This window comes from Cryptotermes secundus, unplaced genomic scaffold (assembly GCF_002891405.2).
Source record: "Cryptotermes secundus unplaced genomic scaffold, Csec_1.0 scaffold543, whole genome shotgun sequence".
NCBI lineage: Eukaryota > Metazoa > Arthropoda > Insecta > Blattodea > Kalotermitidae > Cryptotermes > Cryptotermes secundus.
The window spans coordinates 1,291,502-1,309,268 of record NW_019729900.1 but is presented as its reverse complement, the minus strand read 5'-3'; the positions used below and the strand labels follow the sequence as shown (position 1 = coordinate 1,309,268).

The following is a 17,767-nucleotide window of genomic DNA, read 5'->3' as shown; positions in this document are numbered from 1 at the left end:
GATGATGATGATGATGATGATAATAATAATAATAATAATAATAAAGGCAAACCCCAGCTTACATACATAATGTGTTCTTTGACATGTGTTTGTGAGTTGAATTTATTTTTTTCATAAGATATATCTTTAAATAATGAAGCGGAAAATTATTAAGTTCTTAACCATGTAGGTTTCTCCAGTTCCTTGTTACTCTCATCAATTTAGACCCAATAACTGCAGTAACGCCTCGACCAATATCACAAAATTTTCCAGCTACCACAAAAAGAGAACGGGAGACAAAGAAACTGGGAGATTCCAGTAGTGACTAGACTGTGGATTGGACAGCTGAAGAATGGGGTTCGATTCCCGGCAGAGATGAGAGATTTCTTTTTCTTTTTCCGCAGGGTCCAGACCAGTTACGCCAACTCAGCCTCACATTCATTAGATATCCTGGGCTCTTTCCTTGGGGGCTAAAGCCGTCCAGGGGCGAAGTTGACTGGTGGTGAGATTAAGAATATATGGAACTATACCTCCACTCCCGCATATATCCCCCAGGCTTGATGCTTAAATAACAAAAGGGGCAAAATTATAGTTAGTTAATAGGCAGTGTCTTGTTGTGGCAGCAATATGAGTAGCCCTGCATATCGGATTGGCTACAAACAGATGCATTCAAGTGGTTAGTACATTCAATTGTAACAAATACAGTACATGAAACAGGGCAGGAACTCGGGTAACTTCTCCCCACAGCAATTTCCTCTGTCCGTACACAGCCGCAAGTTGGTAACCAACTTTGGAACTATTTCATATACTGCGGCAAATCTGCTGAAAGCCAGGACTGTGACGTCAGCATATCAATGTGTTCCCAGCCTCGGCACTGGTTAGGGGGTGAGTGATCAGCTTCACGCCCCGGCTGCTTTACCCCAGTGGAAGGCAGTTGTCATGTTAATGCAACGAAATGAAAGCAACTGAAAAGGAAAACTGTGCGTTCGATTGCGAAAGATTTTGAGGAGGCGTTGGGCGCGGTTGGAAGCACTTCCGCCTGGAGACGCGTGCTTATCTGCGTCGGTTCACAAATCCCCGTACAGACGGCAAAAAAGACGCTCTTCTTCCTAAATAAGTCTGAACTTAACAGCACGGATATGAAGAGTACTGTGGACGCAATAAATATAGCAAATAAATATATAAAATTACATATGTCATAAGAGTCAAATGTGGAGCGTTGTGTTTTGACATAAATTCATTGTACTTTTAATCTCTTTCTCTTTCTAATCGTTCCATAGATTTTACGAAACTGCAAATACTTCATTTCTCCTATCCGAGTTTATATTGTGGCGCCACCTAAAAGCCGAAATATCTGAGTCAGAGCGGGCGTCCACTAATAGACAACGGCTCGGTATCCACGGTTCCGCATAGTTAATTGGGTAACAAACATGTTCACGCGACAACGCATAAATAACAGAACGTTACCAAGGACCAGAACTAGTGTAGTTCCTGCGGTAACGAATACATTAGCTACCGGTGCGTCGAAAAAACGAAACGGAACCCTTGAACAAGGTGTCTTTTAGGCTGTCCGACTGACGAATATAACAGACCAAACAGACCAGAGGCGAACAGAGCACAGCTGGGAGTAGAAGAAACCAACAGAGCTAAGAACTAAGTGAGAAACAGCAAAGACACGTCAACAAGAATAGCAGTTCAATACAGAACAGCAAAGTGAAGACGATACGCGAGAGACGGCATACTAGTCAGGTTACATTGCACGGAAGACGTCATTTTTGAGTAATTGTAAACGAGTTATCCAATAAATTCGCTTCATCTAATTCGGAACCAATTCACTTGCTGTCACGGTACCAGGATAAGTGGCAATATTATTTATGTGAGCTTCATTAATTTTGATTTGCTTTAGGATTCGCGTTAAGTAAGAGAGATAAAAATTTTTGAGACGGGGAGTATCTCTCTAAGTATTAGCTTAACAGAAACTAATGTAACACCCGTGACGAATTCAACGTGAAGTCTCCTCATTTCTTACGTAACTTTCGTACTATCAACTTCCTCTGCTTTCTCCGGTATTCATTTCCAGCCTACATGTTACCGAATGATACGTCGAGGCCGACGTGTAACCTCATATCCCACGAATAAATATGCAATAGTAAACCACACGATTTATAGGGCATATTATATTTCACATATGGGCACGCGGTAGCGTAGGTGGTCGAGGCATTATGCTAAAAGTCGGAAAGTTGCGGGTTCGATTCCTGATGAAATCGTTAGTTTTTCCAGTTGACCTACTCTTTCCAGCCGCACAATGATCTTGGGGTCGACTCAGCTTCTAACACAAATAAGTACCAGGAATTTTCCTGGGGGTAAAGGGCGGCAGGAGCGTGAGCTTGACACTCTCACAGCCATCTGTGAGCCGATTTTCTTCAGAATGTGGGATCCTTCAAGTCCTGTTACAGGGACAGCTTTAACTTTACTACATTTCATATAATCATATCAAAATATTGTCAACCCTCACAGAATAGACACGATATACTGAAACAAGAAAATTCTCATGCATTCATATCATACTACGTAACTCGCATTCATGTAATGTGTTAACTACCAACTGTTCCTTATTATAGCAATCCGAAATTCAGTAATTTCACAGCATTCATCATTACTTTCTGCGGAACAGAATTTACCGGCATCCACAGGAATTCCCGTCTTGTATCTTCAAATGTTTGCACAAAATTCCCCGGTTTCGATAACATCTCACGGCTCGCCATCAACAAGAAAGGGGGAGCGGATGTATAGCTCCACGCATTTCTATCTTCAGAACTGGATGCATGTGAATGGTCAGCTTCACGTCTCGGCCGCTTTACTCTAGGGGAAGAGCCTCCGGTACCCGCTAAATAGGAGGCTGGGTGGGCCCCAGAGCCAGTTTTTATTCTGCGGAAAATAGAAATGCCACTCATTCCTACAAGGAGTCGAACCCCGATTCTTCAGTCGTCCAGTCTCTAGACTGCGTTATATCTGGAGCATAGTAATAATATGTATTAATAAGAGCCGCGAAGAGCGAAGCCCAATGTCCTGCAGTTAGTTTCATATTCGTTCGGTTTAAAATGCACTGCGAATACAGAGCGGCCCACAAGTCAGTTAACTGATTAGCAAAACGTATGTTAAATATTACAAACAAACTCCGTGGTTTCAGTCCACAAACGAACTATACCGACCGAGCGACCGCCGCTTGTCAGCTAAGTTAGTGACAACTTTAGGGGATAGATGGCGTCGCGTGGTCTGCTCAACGAATCCCCACGGCCGTTAATTTCGGTTTTCTAGACCGGAGCCGCTATTTCCTTGAAATAGCTCCTCAATTATCCTCACGAGCCTGAGTAGACCCCCTTTCAGACCAAGTACTTCTCAGAAAATCTGGTAGCGCCGGGAATCAAACCTGGACATCTGGATCTGTACCCAGGAACTCTGACCACTAGACCACAGAGGCGGTCATATTTATTCAGGTCACAACTCACAACACTGTTGCCGTTCTGCGAACTGACGGAACAGATTTAAATCTGAACTTTCCCGTTAAAAAGAGAAAATATTTTAGGTTAATCGACTTTTGGGGCAACCTGTACTTAAGGAGCGGACGGCGTAACGAGTAAATGAGACGCGTCTTCTTAATGCCGACGCCAAGGGCGCGTTAGCCCATATGTCTTATCCTTCATAATGATAAACGACATTAGGGCCTTACGCTTCTTTTAATAAAGCAGACGTAATTATCACAAACTCAAACTGTGGGAGGCAGAGCTAATTGAAGAAAATAACTACACAAGAAACTGCACGGGAAATTCAGAAGAGCAGCGGGGATCTGAAAACTGACGGTGGGTGATACGCGCCTGCTATATGAAAAATTTTGTATTAGTGCAAGAAATGTTCCTGGCGGTAAAAAGGCGGCCGGCCGACCCGTAAGGCTGACAGCCTCGACGTCTCACAAACCTACGGGCCTCCACGGGCTGGATAGCTTTGCCTGTATCATTACCGGATTCACTCTGGGAACAGTGTAACATGAGCTGTTCCGTTCGTCATAATCACCAGTGTGTCTTTACCGCTTGAAGGCAGGAATTCTGAAGTTTAAAGTTGAGTTGAGAGCTGAGTTCCTTCTGTTCTGTACGCTGATGGTTGGTGCCCTGAATGACGTGTTGCACAACTGTTCAGATAGTTTTGTTACCTGTGTGTTTAAAGCTTAGATAACAACAAACTTCATAACTGACATTATCCGCGTTTCGCTATTACAGCGATACATATTTCCCTCTCGGCACTACAGCCCCAGTGGGCCTAGTTTTCTAGACCGGAGCCGCTATTTTCACTTCGGTTTTTCTAGATCTTACACATACGGTAGGACTCCTTGGGTGGGTGAACAGCTCGTCGCAAGGCCTCTACCTGTATATAAACACAGAAAAACGCACACACACAAACTAAACATTCATGCCCTAAGTGGGATTCGAACCTACGATCCCGGTTTCCAAGCGAGCGAAGACAGTACATGCCTTAGACGGCTCAGCTACCGTGATCGGCACAGCGATATATTAGGTAGAGATAAATTTGTCCATGTACTTAGCTAATTAAGCACTACGCCATGAAGGCGTATGGGGGAATTGATATATAGATCCACATTTTCTTGACCTGAACACTAGCTGGAGATGAGTGATTAGTTTAACACCCCAGCCACTTTACTCCCGGAGAAACAGCCCCTCCGTACACATTAGATAGGAGGTTGGTTGAATCCCAGAGCCGGTCTGGACGACATGGAGAAGAAAAAATTCTTGACCCTACCGGGACTCGAATTCCGACCCCGCTATGCCGACTCCGCTATCCCGGCTACAAGGAAGGATTAGGTAAATTGAAGAAATCCATAATGCCTCAAGCAACCACGCTACCGCGTGCCCCAAAAATAGTGCGTAAGCGTGACGGGGTCAACAAGGACTGTTTGTTTATAGCAAGTTCGCCAGTCCAAACATAAACTTCCCCAGAAGTGAAACTTCTTTTAGAGAAGCGCGTTCTCTTCTGGGATGTGATATTGTGTGACAGAGCAGATGTTTTATCGAAGTTTCGGAGGAATGTCCTGTCTCCATCTTCAGGATAGCAGCAAGCAGAAATACTCTGCTCTTAGTTTCAATCTTCGGTAGTGTGCCCCTCCGAAACTACGGGCAATAAGCTATAAAGAGTCAAATCTTGATGTTAAAAGTTGCAGGAAATCACAAGTACTTACATATATTTTGTAGGAGCTTCGCAATGATGAAAACGGAGTCACCCAATTTCATATATTCACTTTTAACTCGAAACGTAGCGAGTATTTTTCAAAACGAAAGCACTTCAGACCGGCTAATTCGCTCATGACTTGGTGTCCACTTAGTTTCCTAATTAATTTATCCATGTGTAATTGAATGCTTACATTTGTAGTCCAATAAACTCCCTGGTTCTTATATTTTGTGCCTTATTTAGCGAGAGACAAAGGCTGTGAGTGTTCTCGAAACACAGAGGATAACGAACCCCATGTTAGTCCTTTAACTGTACTTCAGTGGACATCCGCATGCAAAGAGATCTTTACCATCTTTACATTAGCATTTCGAAACGATTACTGAAGCTTGGGACATTAATCGCGAAGGCTCACGGAACACAAAAACAGAGACAAAAGCCTGCAGAGGAAATTTGAATTTAAGAGCAGACGCTGAATCAACAATCACTGGAATAAAACTGGCATAAAAACATGTAACCGCCCCAAACGCATCTGACCATCGGTTATGGTTGTTTAAATAGGGTCTCCCTCTATTCATAATGGAATCATACCTCGCCAGGACACCCATTGTACGAACTTGCGGACCATGTGAACTCCTGTCCGTCTTCAGTGTACACTTCGCTTAGTCCAGCTGTAGCTTACCTGGAAACACACAAAAAAAGAGGAAGAAATAGAGATTAGCCAAGATAATTATTATCTGGTTCAGCCTTACGTGGCTACTGCGTGTAATGACGCAAGACAGGACGCTAGGGGTGAGACATTTGACATGCAGCATGCTGAACTCATTCCGTGTTGTGAATGAAATATATCGTTAAGAAACGCTTCCGAATTCTCCTTCTAAGTAACAATTGTCCTGATATCTCTTAGTAATACAATTCAAGATAACTCGCTCCTTAAGGCAAATTCAGACACGAATGGTGAGGCCCACGCTCCAGCCGCTTTCTCACTGGAAAAGTACCTTCGGTACCGTTTTGATGCGAGAGTGGTTGGGCATGAAGATGTTCCTTAACTGGAATAGAACCCTAGGCCGTAAGTATTGACAGGGCTGTATATTGCAGGGAACATTTGAGTTTCTACAGTTCATTTCTCTTCAGGGCAGAATTATGATAATATCCAACACTTGCAATGATAGGAGTCATAATGACATAATTAAGATTTCGTTGAAAATTATCTTTTTCATTAATTAATGAACTATATTGGTATTAAGCAAGGTTTGTGAAAGTATATACACCGTACATTCAACAGCCGCGTTCGGCGAAACTTTGTTAAAAACTGAATAATTCCATTCTTTGCAGCCTGACGAGTTTCAGAATAGTGGTATACAGTGGCACAATGACTTACTTAAAAATAAGCGCCACAGCTCAAGCGGTTAGTCGCTGGCTTCCCACGGCGGCGGCCCCGGTTCGATTCCGGGGTCTGGTCAAGTGGGATTTGTGGCGGACAAAGTGGCGCTGGGGCAGGTTTTATCCCAGGACTTCGGTTTCCCCTGCCAATCTTCATTCCACCAATTGCTCCACAATCACCCTCACCTATCATCGGGCTGGTACAATAGGTCAGAAGTGGCCGCAGTACAAGGGACTTAGTCCCACTCCACTAGCAATAAAGAAAATGTACTTAAAAATAAAGGAAACAGACAAAAGTGTCAATGTTACGAGTAATTTAACCTGGTCATACTCTAAAATGTATTTATATAAAATAGATCCATCACATAATCACAATAAATTAATACCGACATTTTTCCGTTTTATTTTTTATTGTTACATCTATCCCTGTAACAGGCCGTGGAGGTCCACAGAGTTGTGAGACGTCGAGGCTCCCACATTTTCTCTAAGCAATAGGCTCACAGATGGCGGTGAGGTTGTCAGCCTTACGCACCGGTCGTCCTTTACCCCCAGGAAGAATCCTGATACCCATTTCCGTCAGTGGCTGAGTCGACCATAGGAACATAATACGGCTGGAAGGATTAGGTGAATTGAAAAACCAATTACTTCATCTGGAATCGAACCCGCGCCCTTCTGGCTTGTAGCATTGTGCAGGCAACCAACTACAGTCGGTGTGATCTGATCTGATACGCTGCTCGTCACTGTCTTGAACGTTGCATTTTTCTCCCATAGGAAGAATCAGCGGAGGCGGACGTTATGCAGCGCCTTGTACGCTGCAATTTTCATCTGAGCTGGTATTTCTCAGTTTCGTTTCTACATAACTTGATTTACAAATGTGGGGGCCCCTATCAGTAACAACAGGTTTCTGTTATGATATTTCTTCCAATAACTAGAAATACAAGGTATGTTTTCGTGAATTTAAAACACTAAATATCTCATTAAAATCTGTGAAATTTATTCTCGTTTTTTGGGGGCCCTCGGGGGCAGACTGCTCCTTAGATCCGGCCATGTTTGTTTAATTCCCTCTGATGTTTGTTTCCAGTTTCAGGTTAGGTTAAGTATTTCCGCAATTTATACTGCACTTCACCACACGTGACATAAGCCGGCCGGCGCTGGGTACATACAGATGTTCCTGTCTCTGATCAGCTCCGGACAGTGAAGCACAGCTGAGTTGCCACATACATTTTAACAAGGAACACGAAGTAGTGCAGTTAGTTGAGGCATTATGCTACAAGCCGGAAGGTCGCGGATTCGATTCCTGATGAAGTAACCGGATTTTTCAATTGACCTAAAACTTCAAGCCGCACTATGCCCCTGGGGTCGACTAAGCCTTTAACAGGCATCTTCATGAGAGGTAAAGGGCGGTCGGCACGTAAGTCTGACAGGCTCACCGCCATCTGTGAGTCGATTTTCTAGAAACTGTGGGAACCTCGACGTCTCACAAACCTATGGGCTTCCAGGGCCAGTTACAGGGACAGCTTTACCTTCTAACTTTACCTTAAAATGGGTCGTTTCTAATACAGACGCTTGCAGAATTCTGAAAGTCAGTAATCCAAAGTGTTGCATATGTACCATCATGGACACTTAGGGCAGTAGATCAGAAACATCTGGAAAGTTTCGAAATGTGGTGTTGGAGAAGGATGGAGAAGATCGGTTGGACCGATTATGTGAGAAATGAAGACGTGTTAATTAGAGTCAGTGAGCAGAGGAATATCCTACACGAAATAAGAAAACGGAAGGCTAATTGTATTGGTCATGTTTTACGCAGAAACTGCCTTCTAAAAGAAGTTATTGAAGGTAAGATAGAGGGGCAGATAGAAATGACAAGAAGACGAAGAAGAAGACGTAAGAAGATGCTGGATGACCTTGGGAACAGAAGAGGATAATGTCATTTGAAGGAGAAAGCTCTGGATCGCATTAAGTGGAGGAATTGTTTTGGAACAGACTGTGAACCTGTCGTCTGACAGATTACTGATGATGATGATGTACCATCGTCAAGCCCATTGGTACTGTATTGGACCTCTGTTGAAACGTATAATGCAAGAATCTACTGTGCCCGTGAAGAGGAAGGATCTCGGGATTTTGCCGCAATTATGCCTATTCATCGCCCTGAATAATTCCGTCTGTCTGTGTGCCTCGCTAGAGCCTGAACGGTGGAGCGAATTTCATTCAGTTTCTGTATTTAAGAGTCTGTCCATTCTGGGTCTGCCCTCGGTGAATATAAATATTCCAGGCTCCAGAAAAATAAAGTTGCGATTTTCTCGAAAACAGCAGAACGGATTTGATTAAATTTCACTAATTCGTGGAGAATACTCTCGAAATAAGGCTATACAGAGCCGGTATCTTCAGGAAAATAGCTGTACGCGTACTGGGGGCCCAAACGTGAGATGCCAATTTTCTAGAATTTGGCTTCATCAGGCAACAAGTTTTCATTGTTGTTCGGTATTCAGCAATCAGTAATGATTTATTTCGTTTCCATGGTAACGCAGTGAAGATAAATTATATATGAGAGAGTATGTTTTATTTCTTTGCATCTATTTTTAGCCTATTTTATTTTGAAAAAATAAACGTAATCTTATGAGATTTCCACGCTGTGTGCCTGTATATCCTCCCTTATTAACTCCTGAATACCTGAAAAATCTTTATGAAATTTGGCACGTATATCATGGCATCTGAGCCCATTTCAACAGCGTACTTCATGAATTCCTCCCATCTGTCCTAGAGGTATTCTGGAAAACAACGAAAGTCCTCCGTCAGGACAGCCGATATCCTGACCCCCTGGATTCAAATAGACCACTTTCCAAATATGTCTGTAATGTCACTGCTACCTGCTTGCTGATATCTTGTTTGCAGGGCCATATATATATATATATATATCTTCTTCTTCTTCTTTACTGTCATTACAATCCTATGTGGGTCTTGGCCTCATCCACAGGCTTACGCTGCCACCAGCATAGCTCTCCGGTTCACTGGGGCGGGCACACCTCTCCGCGATAAGGCGGTGGTCACATGTGTGGGTGACTATACACATAGACGGGGTTTGGATTCGTGACTTGATTTATTAGCCGCTTATACGCACAACTCGGAACCACAAGTAATTAGAAAGTCACCGCTAATCTCCACACTTCACAATTCATCACAGCACCCCCTAAGCCTTTTTCCAGCCAATTTTCTTCATCAGGCATACCCTGACAACGGCTTCTAACAGTGGAGATTCTTCAGCTTTACGCGCTGAAGTTCTCTCTTCACAGACTCCCGTGCAGACCTGCCTAACAACTCAAGTCAAAGTCAAAGTCACATTCCGACTGAAAGTCAGTCAGTCAGTCAGTCTCGGTGTCGAGCCCCATCTAGGGCTCTTGACCAAATATTTATTATTGCGCCTAACAATTGATTTTGATCCTTGCTTATAAAATCTAGGCACTGAACGCGTAGAAAACATCTAAAATTAACTCTATTATTTTTGCGAGCGAATTCGTTTCAGCGGGAAGGTATCTACCTATCCGTTGCCCAGAGACGGTCGCTGTTTACAAAGTCACTGCTTAGACACGGATCTGTAGGCCACAGTTGGATAATTCAAAAGTATAATCAACAATTTAGATGTAACAGCTTTTAGTTTATTTGAGGGACGGATTTTTGGCGACTGGCCCTGTTTAAGGTTTTTAGACCTTAAATATCTAATGAATAGACACACGTCCAGAAACGTGAGGACTCATGTGGCAATCGTGGAGGGTGTTTGAGACCCCTACCGGGGGAGGGGTTTGGAAGATATCACATATGATGTGCATAAGAGACAGGAATTTATAATAAAGCATTCGCCCCTTCCATAACGTCACATGTAAGTACAAAGAAGGCCGACCGGCCGCCCAAACTGTTAAGAAAGACCAGGCACAGTGGCCAGACGCCGTGAACATTTGTGTCGGCGAGGGAGCCGAAATAGGATGCGGGGATTTTTATAATTTTTTATTATTTCATTTCTTGCAGCACAAAGCGGCAACCGATGGGCATACACAAAGAGAGAGTAACCAAAGGGTCATGGCCAGACATAAAACAGAAGGCGAGGTAAAGTGGGAGAAGGTGAGGTTTACCACAGCGCATGCGCGTTACACATTTGGGTCAACACCGAAAATTATTACTGGTTAGCAGAGACGGTTTAAACTAAGTGCAAAAATGTGTGTGGTTATGTATTAAATATTTTAAAAAATATGTAAATAAAAACCAGTAGATAATTTCATTGCACTACAGACAACAATGCTGTGATGTGTTTCGTCATGTCACCGCAACAATTCTGGATTTCCGTTGCAAGTAGCGTGCTTTAGTGAAAAACTGTTATGCCACAGGCATTGATACAACAAATAAATAAATAATAAATACATCTGGGAAGAATAAACACTACTGCTCCTTCATGAAATCCTTCCTGTCTTAGCAGAAGGATCGCTGGAGAAGCCATAAATAATTATCTGTCTATCTATCTATAGGAGTATATCTATCTATCTCTCTATATCTCTTGTGGTCCTTAGCCGCTTTTACAGTTTCTTAATCTGTACACAGTCGGTAGGTTTCCTTGGACAGGGGATCAGCCCATCGCAAGGCCGCTGCTTACACACAGACACAGAGTAGGCGTACAGAGGTATCCATACCTCGACTTGGATTGGAATCCAAGGTCACATTGTTTGAGACGGCGGAGACTGCGCGGCCGGCCAATGTGATCGGCGTGATTAAGCATATTTTTTTTCCCTTGGCACTACAGCCCCAGTGGGCCTAGGCCTACCTCCATGAAACTCCGTTCACTTCGGTTTTCTTACATCTTATACATTCGGTAGGACTCCTTGGGCGAGTGATCAGCTCGTCGCAAGGCCTCTACCTGTACACAAACACAGAAAATCGCACACAAACATCCATGCCCTGAGTGGGATTCGAACCCACGATCCCGGCTTCAGAGCGAGCGAAGACAGTGCATGCCTTAGACCGCTCGGCTACCGTGACCGGCATGATTAAGCATACAAACTGGAAATCTCACGCGAGACCATCAAACAAAACTACGTGTATTTAGTATCTAGTACTTCGCGTGTTTTATTTTCATGTAACACAAGTTTCGACCCAAATGTTGGGTCATGCACAGGTGGTAAAATGTAAAGTTGACCTTCTGCTTAACTGATTAAGCATTATGCCATGAAGGTATATGGGGGAGTTGATGCATAAATCCACGTATTCTTGACCTTGACACTAGTTTTAGTTGAGAGAACAGCCTCACGCCCCGGCCGCTTTACCCCTGGGTATGAGGCTGTGTGGGCCACAGAACCGGTATGTACACGTAGTGAGAAGAAAAAATCTTGTCCGTACCGGGACTCGAACTCTGGCCCCAAGGCCACGTTCAGCCAGTAACCAGTCGCTATACCGACTGCATTACGAACTGTCATGCCATACAGCTTCTTGAACACGGGTGCCTTCTTCATGGTTTTACATTCTGTCCATTGCCAAGTTGGAGAAAGCTAAGTTGTGCGTGCTCTTCATTATGTGAGCAGTATGTAATGACGTCACACTGGAGAGTGGAGGTAATCTTGACCTCGCCACTAGACGCAGTTGAGTGGTCAGTTTCACGCCCAGGCCGCTTTATCCCTAGGGAAGAAGCCCCCGGTACATTGGGTATGAGACTGGTTGGGGCCTAGAGCCGTTCTGGGTGCTGTAGAGAAAATAAATACTAGCCGGACGGCCGGGGTTTTATTCCTGGTAGAGGCAAGATTTTTCCGTTCTCCATGCCGTCAGAACGGAGTCTGGGGCCCACCTTATCTATAGAGTACTAGCGCCGATTTTCTTTGAGGTAAAGCGGCCGGGGAGTGAAACTGACCACGCACCTCCATCTAGTGCCGAGGGCAAGAATAGGCCAATATCTTTGCTTTTTGTGTGGGTGTACGTGGCATATACGACACTTTTACACGGAACAGCCAGTTCAGTGTCTGGTGGACACCCAACCCAACGCCTAGTGCTACCTGGGGACGGACAGAGCCGGCCAATCAAATGGAGAGCCATGACCGTTGCATTGACCCTACCGTCAGTGGCGTGTTGGCCAGTCACTGTCAGTGGCGGAATGGAATGAGGGGCACAAAATGAGAACGAAGGCAGTTTCTGCTTTGTCCAACCATGCATACAGACAAAATGAAAATTACTCGGTGTCGCATTAGCTTACGTTTAGCCTATTTTCCCCATTTCAAAAAAAAAAAAAAACATGTTGGCCGTGTGTCTATGTGTCGCACCCCTGTTAACTTCTGAACGCCTGAACCAATCTGTACAGAACAACGGCCTACTTCATAAATCCCTCCACATCAGTAAACCCAATATTGTATCCTGTCAAACTGTTGAGCAGACATGTACATGACGCTTGAAAGCCGGGATAGTGGAGCCAGAATATACTGCCGTTGTTAGGCAACGNTTATTATTATTATTATTATTATTATTATTATTATTATTATTATTGGAGGGGTGGGTTTCCCCATGCACCGCGACCAGTTGTTGATCTATTTACGTCCCCCTTTGATGTTCTACCAGTCGCCATACCCTACCCGTACTGGTGTGTGCTATTAGCCCCGCTCAGCCAACGAGGTCGGCCTTCGGTACCTAATACTTCCCCCATCTACCAGAGGCATTGGAAAGTACTTGGGAGGGAAACTTGTTGCTTAATTTTGCTCAGAGGTCTCCTAGAGACATGAAGATCTTTTACGTGCCGTAAATCTACGACACGGGACCCACGGCTTGAAGTCCCTCCCGGAGGACTTGTTCCCTGAATTCTTCCGCCCTTAAAAATTCCACGACCTCCGCCGGGTTTGAACCCGCGTACCTTGAGTCATGAAGTGGGAACGTTACCCCTAGACTACGGAGGCCGCTAAGCCAGCGACTAACTGCTTGAGCTATGGCGCGGCCCTAGGCAACGGCTTGGTAAAATTGTTTCTGCTGAAACGAATACACATACAGCAAGATCTGTTGACTGTGGTGTTTTCTATGAGGTCCGAACCGAGGCCAACTTTCAAATTGTAGTGAAAGAAAAACAGGCGATTAATTTTTCCCACAAATTCTTATTTATATTAAAACAAACGATTATGTTGATCTGAATGGAAGTTATGTGTAAGTTGTGTACAGCGTACCTAAGTGTGTGTACGAAAATATATACTGAGTTACGTGGATTCTTTTTATTTTCTCTCCTGGATGTTAAAATTGGTACTTTACATACGTCTTGTCCGTCTCTTGAACGTCGGATGTAGCTACGGTTGAGTGTACCAGGTCCATAGAATGGGCACCAAATTCTACATATTTTAACACGCTATATTACGGCGTTTCGAGCGAATTTAAAACAGATGACGCATAAAAAACAGACAAAGCACTCTCGGCCGACCCCTGGAGTTACTGCAACACAGAGCAGCAAATGTGTGACCTCTCGTGACGCAGAAGACAGACTGGACCCGCAATCAAAGAAAACGGACTTGTTCCACCAGAACTGCTAGAAAAACGAGATTGAATTGTAATCAAGAAGTTTTCGAGGAACTACTCAAATAATTTCCTTTGATACGACAGGGACCGCATATAAAACGAATCCTCAAACAATACTTCTATTATTGCGTGTATTCATTGTCGCGATAACGTTTTACCGAGCCTGTGCCCAGCAACAATAGGGGATAGATATACAGACACACAGGGTGATGGAAGTGATTTATGAAGAACGCGAGTTGAGATGGGCTTAGGTGCCATGACACACATACCAAGTCCCGTAAAGATTGGTTTAGGCTTTAAGAAATGAATAAGGATGGGGTACACAGACACACAGACAGAATGGGGATCGCGTAAGTCGGCAGTATTTTCGTCAAAATAATGAAATTATGCCAACAAAATGCCGATTCTGAACATTCAAAATTCGAAACATATTTCTCTCAATTAAAGTGAACAACTGTTAAGTCTGTGTTAGCCCTTCCCTGTGTTTCACTAACTAAACCGCATTACGAACGTTCATAAAATTCTGTGCGCCTATAAGAGTGCTATTTTACAAGGTAACAGATTAAAAAGAAAGGCAGACTTGTCCCTGGGCTTAATTAATTAAACACTATGCCATTAAAAGTGTGCAAGCCTGGAGGTATAGCTCCACTATTCTTGACCTCGGCAGTAGATACAAGTAAGTGGTCAGCTCCACTCCCAGGCCGATTTATCCCAGGGGAAAGAGTCCCCGGTACCCATTGGATAAGAGATTCGTTGGGACCCAGAGCCGGTCTGGAGGCAGCGGAGAAGAGAGAAATTTCTTGCCCCTACCAGAAATGGAACCCTGACCGTCCAGACCGTAGCTATACCGACTGAGCTATCCGGACTTCATTTTCAAGAGGTTTGACGAATTTAATTTCGTATAAATTCGTCCTTTATGGTTCGAATTTCAGAGCTCCCTCATTAAAAAGTTAGGTAAAGCTCTCGCTGTAAGAGGCCATGGAGTCCCATAGGGTTGTGGGATGTCGAGGCTCCCACATTTTCTAGATTATCAGCTCACAGATGGCGGTGAGGTTGTCAGCCTTACGCACCGGCAGCACTGTACTCCTAGAAAGATTCCTGGTACTCATTTGTATCAGAGGCTGAGTCGACCCCAGGGCCATACTGCGGTTGGAAGGATTAGGACAGTAGAAAAAAAAATCAATGACCTCACAGGGAATCAAACCCGAGACCTTCCGGCTTGTATTACAGTGTCGCAACCAACTACATCTGTAAGTATGAAAGGATTGTACTATATGCCACTTCTTCTTCGCAGACATGGCGTACCCCCTACCAAATGGAGGGGAAAGGAGGAGGGGGCTTCGACCAGTGACCTCCCCCCACCTCCACCGAACGGACTTTGCGTACACTCGGAGACCATGCTTCTTTGCATATTTACACATACGCACCCAAGGCTTTCATTGTTTAAATGCACTGTATGCTCCGTGGAACCTGAGGTGGGGTAAATGGTGTATGAGGGAGGTAAAAAAATTATTAAATAAAGGGTTGCATCCAAGATGTAAAAATGTGGACACATACAGCTTCGGGAAAAGATAATGCAACACCTTTTTGTGTCTAATACTGAAACAGTCCATGTTAAGTTGATTTCCAGTCACCATGGAATAACATGTCCTCAGGCTTAGATAGAAGAAATGGTTTCCAGGTGTGGATATACAGATTAACCAGTCTTTGATAGCCGACAAGGGGTGGTGTTTTAACTGAGAAGCACAGAACCTCGAACTTGACCCAGTTCTTCGGTCCGATACAAGTTAATTTCGTGCGTCATTTTAAGAATGTGTCAGTGGCCAGACCATACAGCGGCCGGGGGTAGGATTTACAGTTATGGGGGGCCGGTGCAATAAAAATACGGAGGACCCTATCAACAACAAATTTTGGTTATGCCATTTTGTTTTGTTTTTGCGTCTCATAATAACTGAACATAAAAAAATTCAGATTTTTTAGGAGCAGATATCAAAAAGAAACTGTGGATTATATTTCTGTTTGGTGGGGGCACCGGTGGGACTGTCCCGGTTGCCCCCCCCCCCGCATTAAATCCGGAATTCATAGCGTCGAATAGTAAGAAGATCGTCGAACAATGAACCGGAACGGATTTTGAAGGAAACGTTTGTGGACTATCCGAGGTGCTATGCCTGGATTTTCCTGCAGGGACTCAGTAAGAACAAGAAAATCTTCGGTCATAACAGTCGGTGGTCTTCAGACACAGATTCTAAAGGAGCACCCCTCCACACACAAAAACGAGTGAAGAGCTCGCCAGTCCGCTCGGCGTTACGGAGCACTGGTTGAAAATCCAGAATGCAAGAGACCACTTGGAAGTCCTAAGGGAGAGGGATTTTATTAAAGGCGACAATAAGGGATTTTGAAGTAAGGCTGTAAAAATAATTAAAATGAATCAGGAAAGGGCCCAGTGGCGGAATTTTGACAATACGGTAATGAATTTCAGGGTTCCACAACAGGAGGAGAATTACGTAACCAGCTGAGATACTGCTAGTTTCTCAAAAAAAAAAAAAAGTGTGCTTCACGCAGTAGAGTTAGTTATATAAATAATTATAAGCCTAAGAGCTTATCAAATTGCCACAGTGTCACTTTAACCGTTCAAAATATCAAGAGAGAGAGAGGAAAGTGGGGTTGGGGGGGGGCTGATGAGGGACATCGCGATTTACAGGAGGAAACAGAAAATCGTCCTGTTTTGAAGGGTCTGAGGCTGTGCTCGCTCGTCCTTCTGGTAAAGGTACGCTTGAAGAAGGGAAGCGAAAAGGGTAAAGCGATGGGAAGTGAGCTCTGTTATGAGCAGAGTTTCAGTAGTAACAAAACCCAAATCGCTTTATTTCTAGGCGGTTATCTTCCCACAGAGCTCTAAGTTCATATAAATAATATCAGGCTCCTATCGAAGAGAAAACACACTGCGCTTTTAGCTACTAATATCTGTTTCTCTAATTCCGTTCAAGGACATATCTGCTGTCATTTTTGAGAATTATGCCACACTCCTAATATAATCTGCTGGCAAAATGTACAGTTTGTGAATGTTGAAGCAGGTGACACATACAGCAAACATTGAATTTATACCCGTGTTTGTCAGCTTCTTGCATCTTGCATCTTGCGGCCTAAATCTCGTCTCTCAAGAATCCATAACCCCACTTCAGCGCAATAATGTTCAAACTATTCATAGAAGTGTATATTTTACAATTACATACATTTCAGGATTATATTAATCATAATTTAGAGTTCATATTCCAGCCCCTCTGTGGTCTAGTGGTCAGAGTTCCTGGCTACAGATCAAAATGTACCGGGTTCGATTCCCAGCAATACCAGATTTTCTGAGAAGTAGTGGGTCTGGAACAGGGTCCACTTCGCCTCTTGAAGATAACTGAGGAGCTATTACAAGGAAATAGCGGCTCCGGTCTAGAAAACCGGGATTAACGGCCGAGAGGATCCGTTGCGCTGTCCATGAGACATCCTCTATCCGCTAAGGTTGACACTAACTTCGCCGACAAGCGGTGGTCGTTCGGTAGGTATAGTTCGCTTGCGGACTAAAGCTACGGATTTTTTTTTTTTCATATTCCAGCCAGCCAATTGACAAGCTGCGCGCGTTCCACGGGTTGAAACACAGCGGGGA

The 17,767-nt window shown here is 44.0% G+C and overlaps 1 long non-coding RNA gene across 2 annotated transcripts in view; it reads right to left on the bottom strand.

The window, feature by feature from the left end:
• Positions 1-17,767, bottom strand: part of LOC111865760 — a 61,745-nt gene that overhangs the window by 29,113 nt on the left and 14,865 nt on the right. For both annotated transcript variants that reach the window (XR_002843030.2, XR_004513157.1), the window contains exon 2: positions 5,806-5,896. This is a non-coding gene — a long non-coding RNA (uncharacterized LOC111865760). The remainder of the gene's footprint in view (positions 1-5,805; positions 5,897-17,767) is intronic.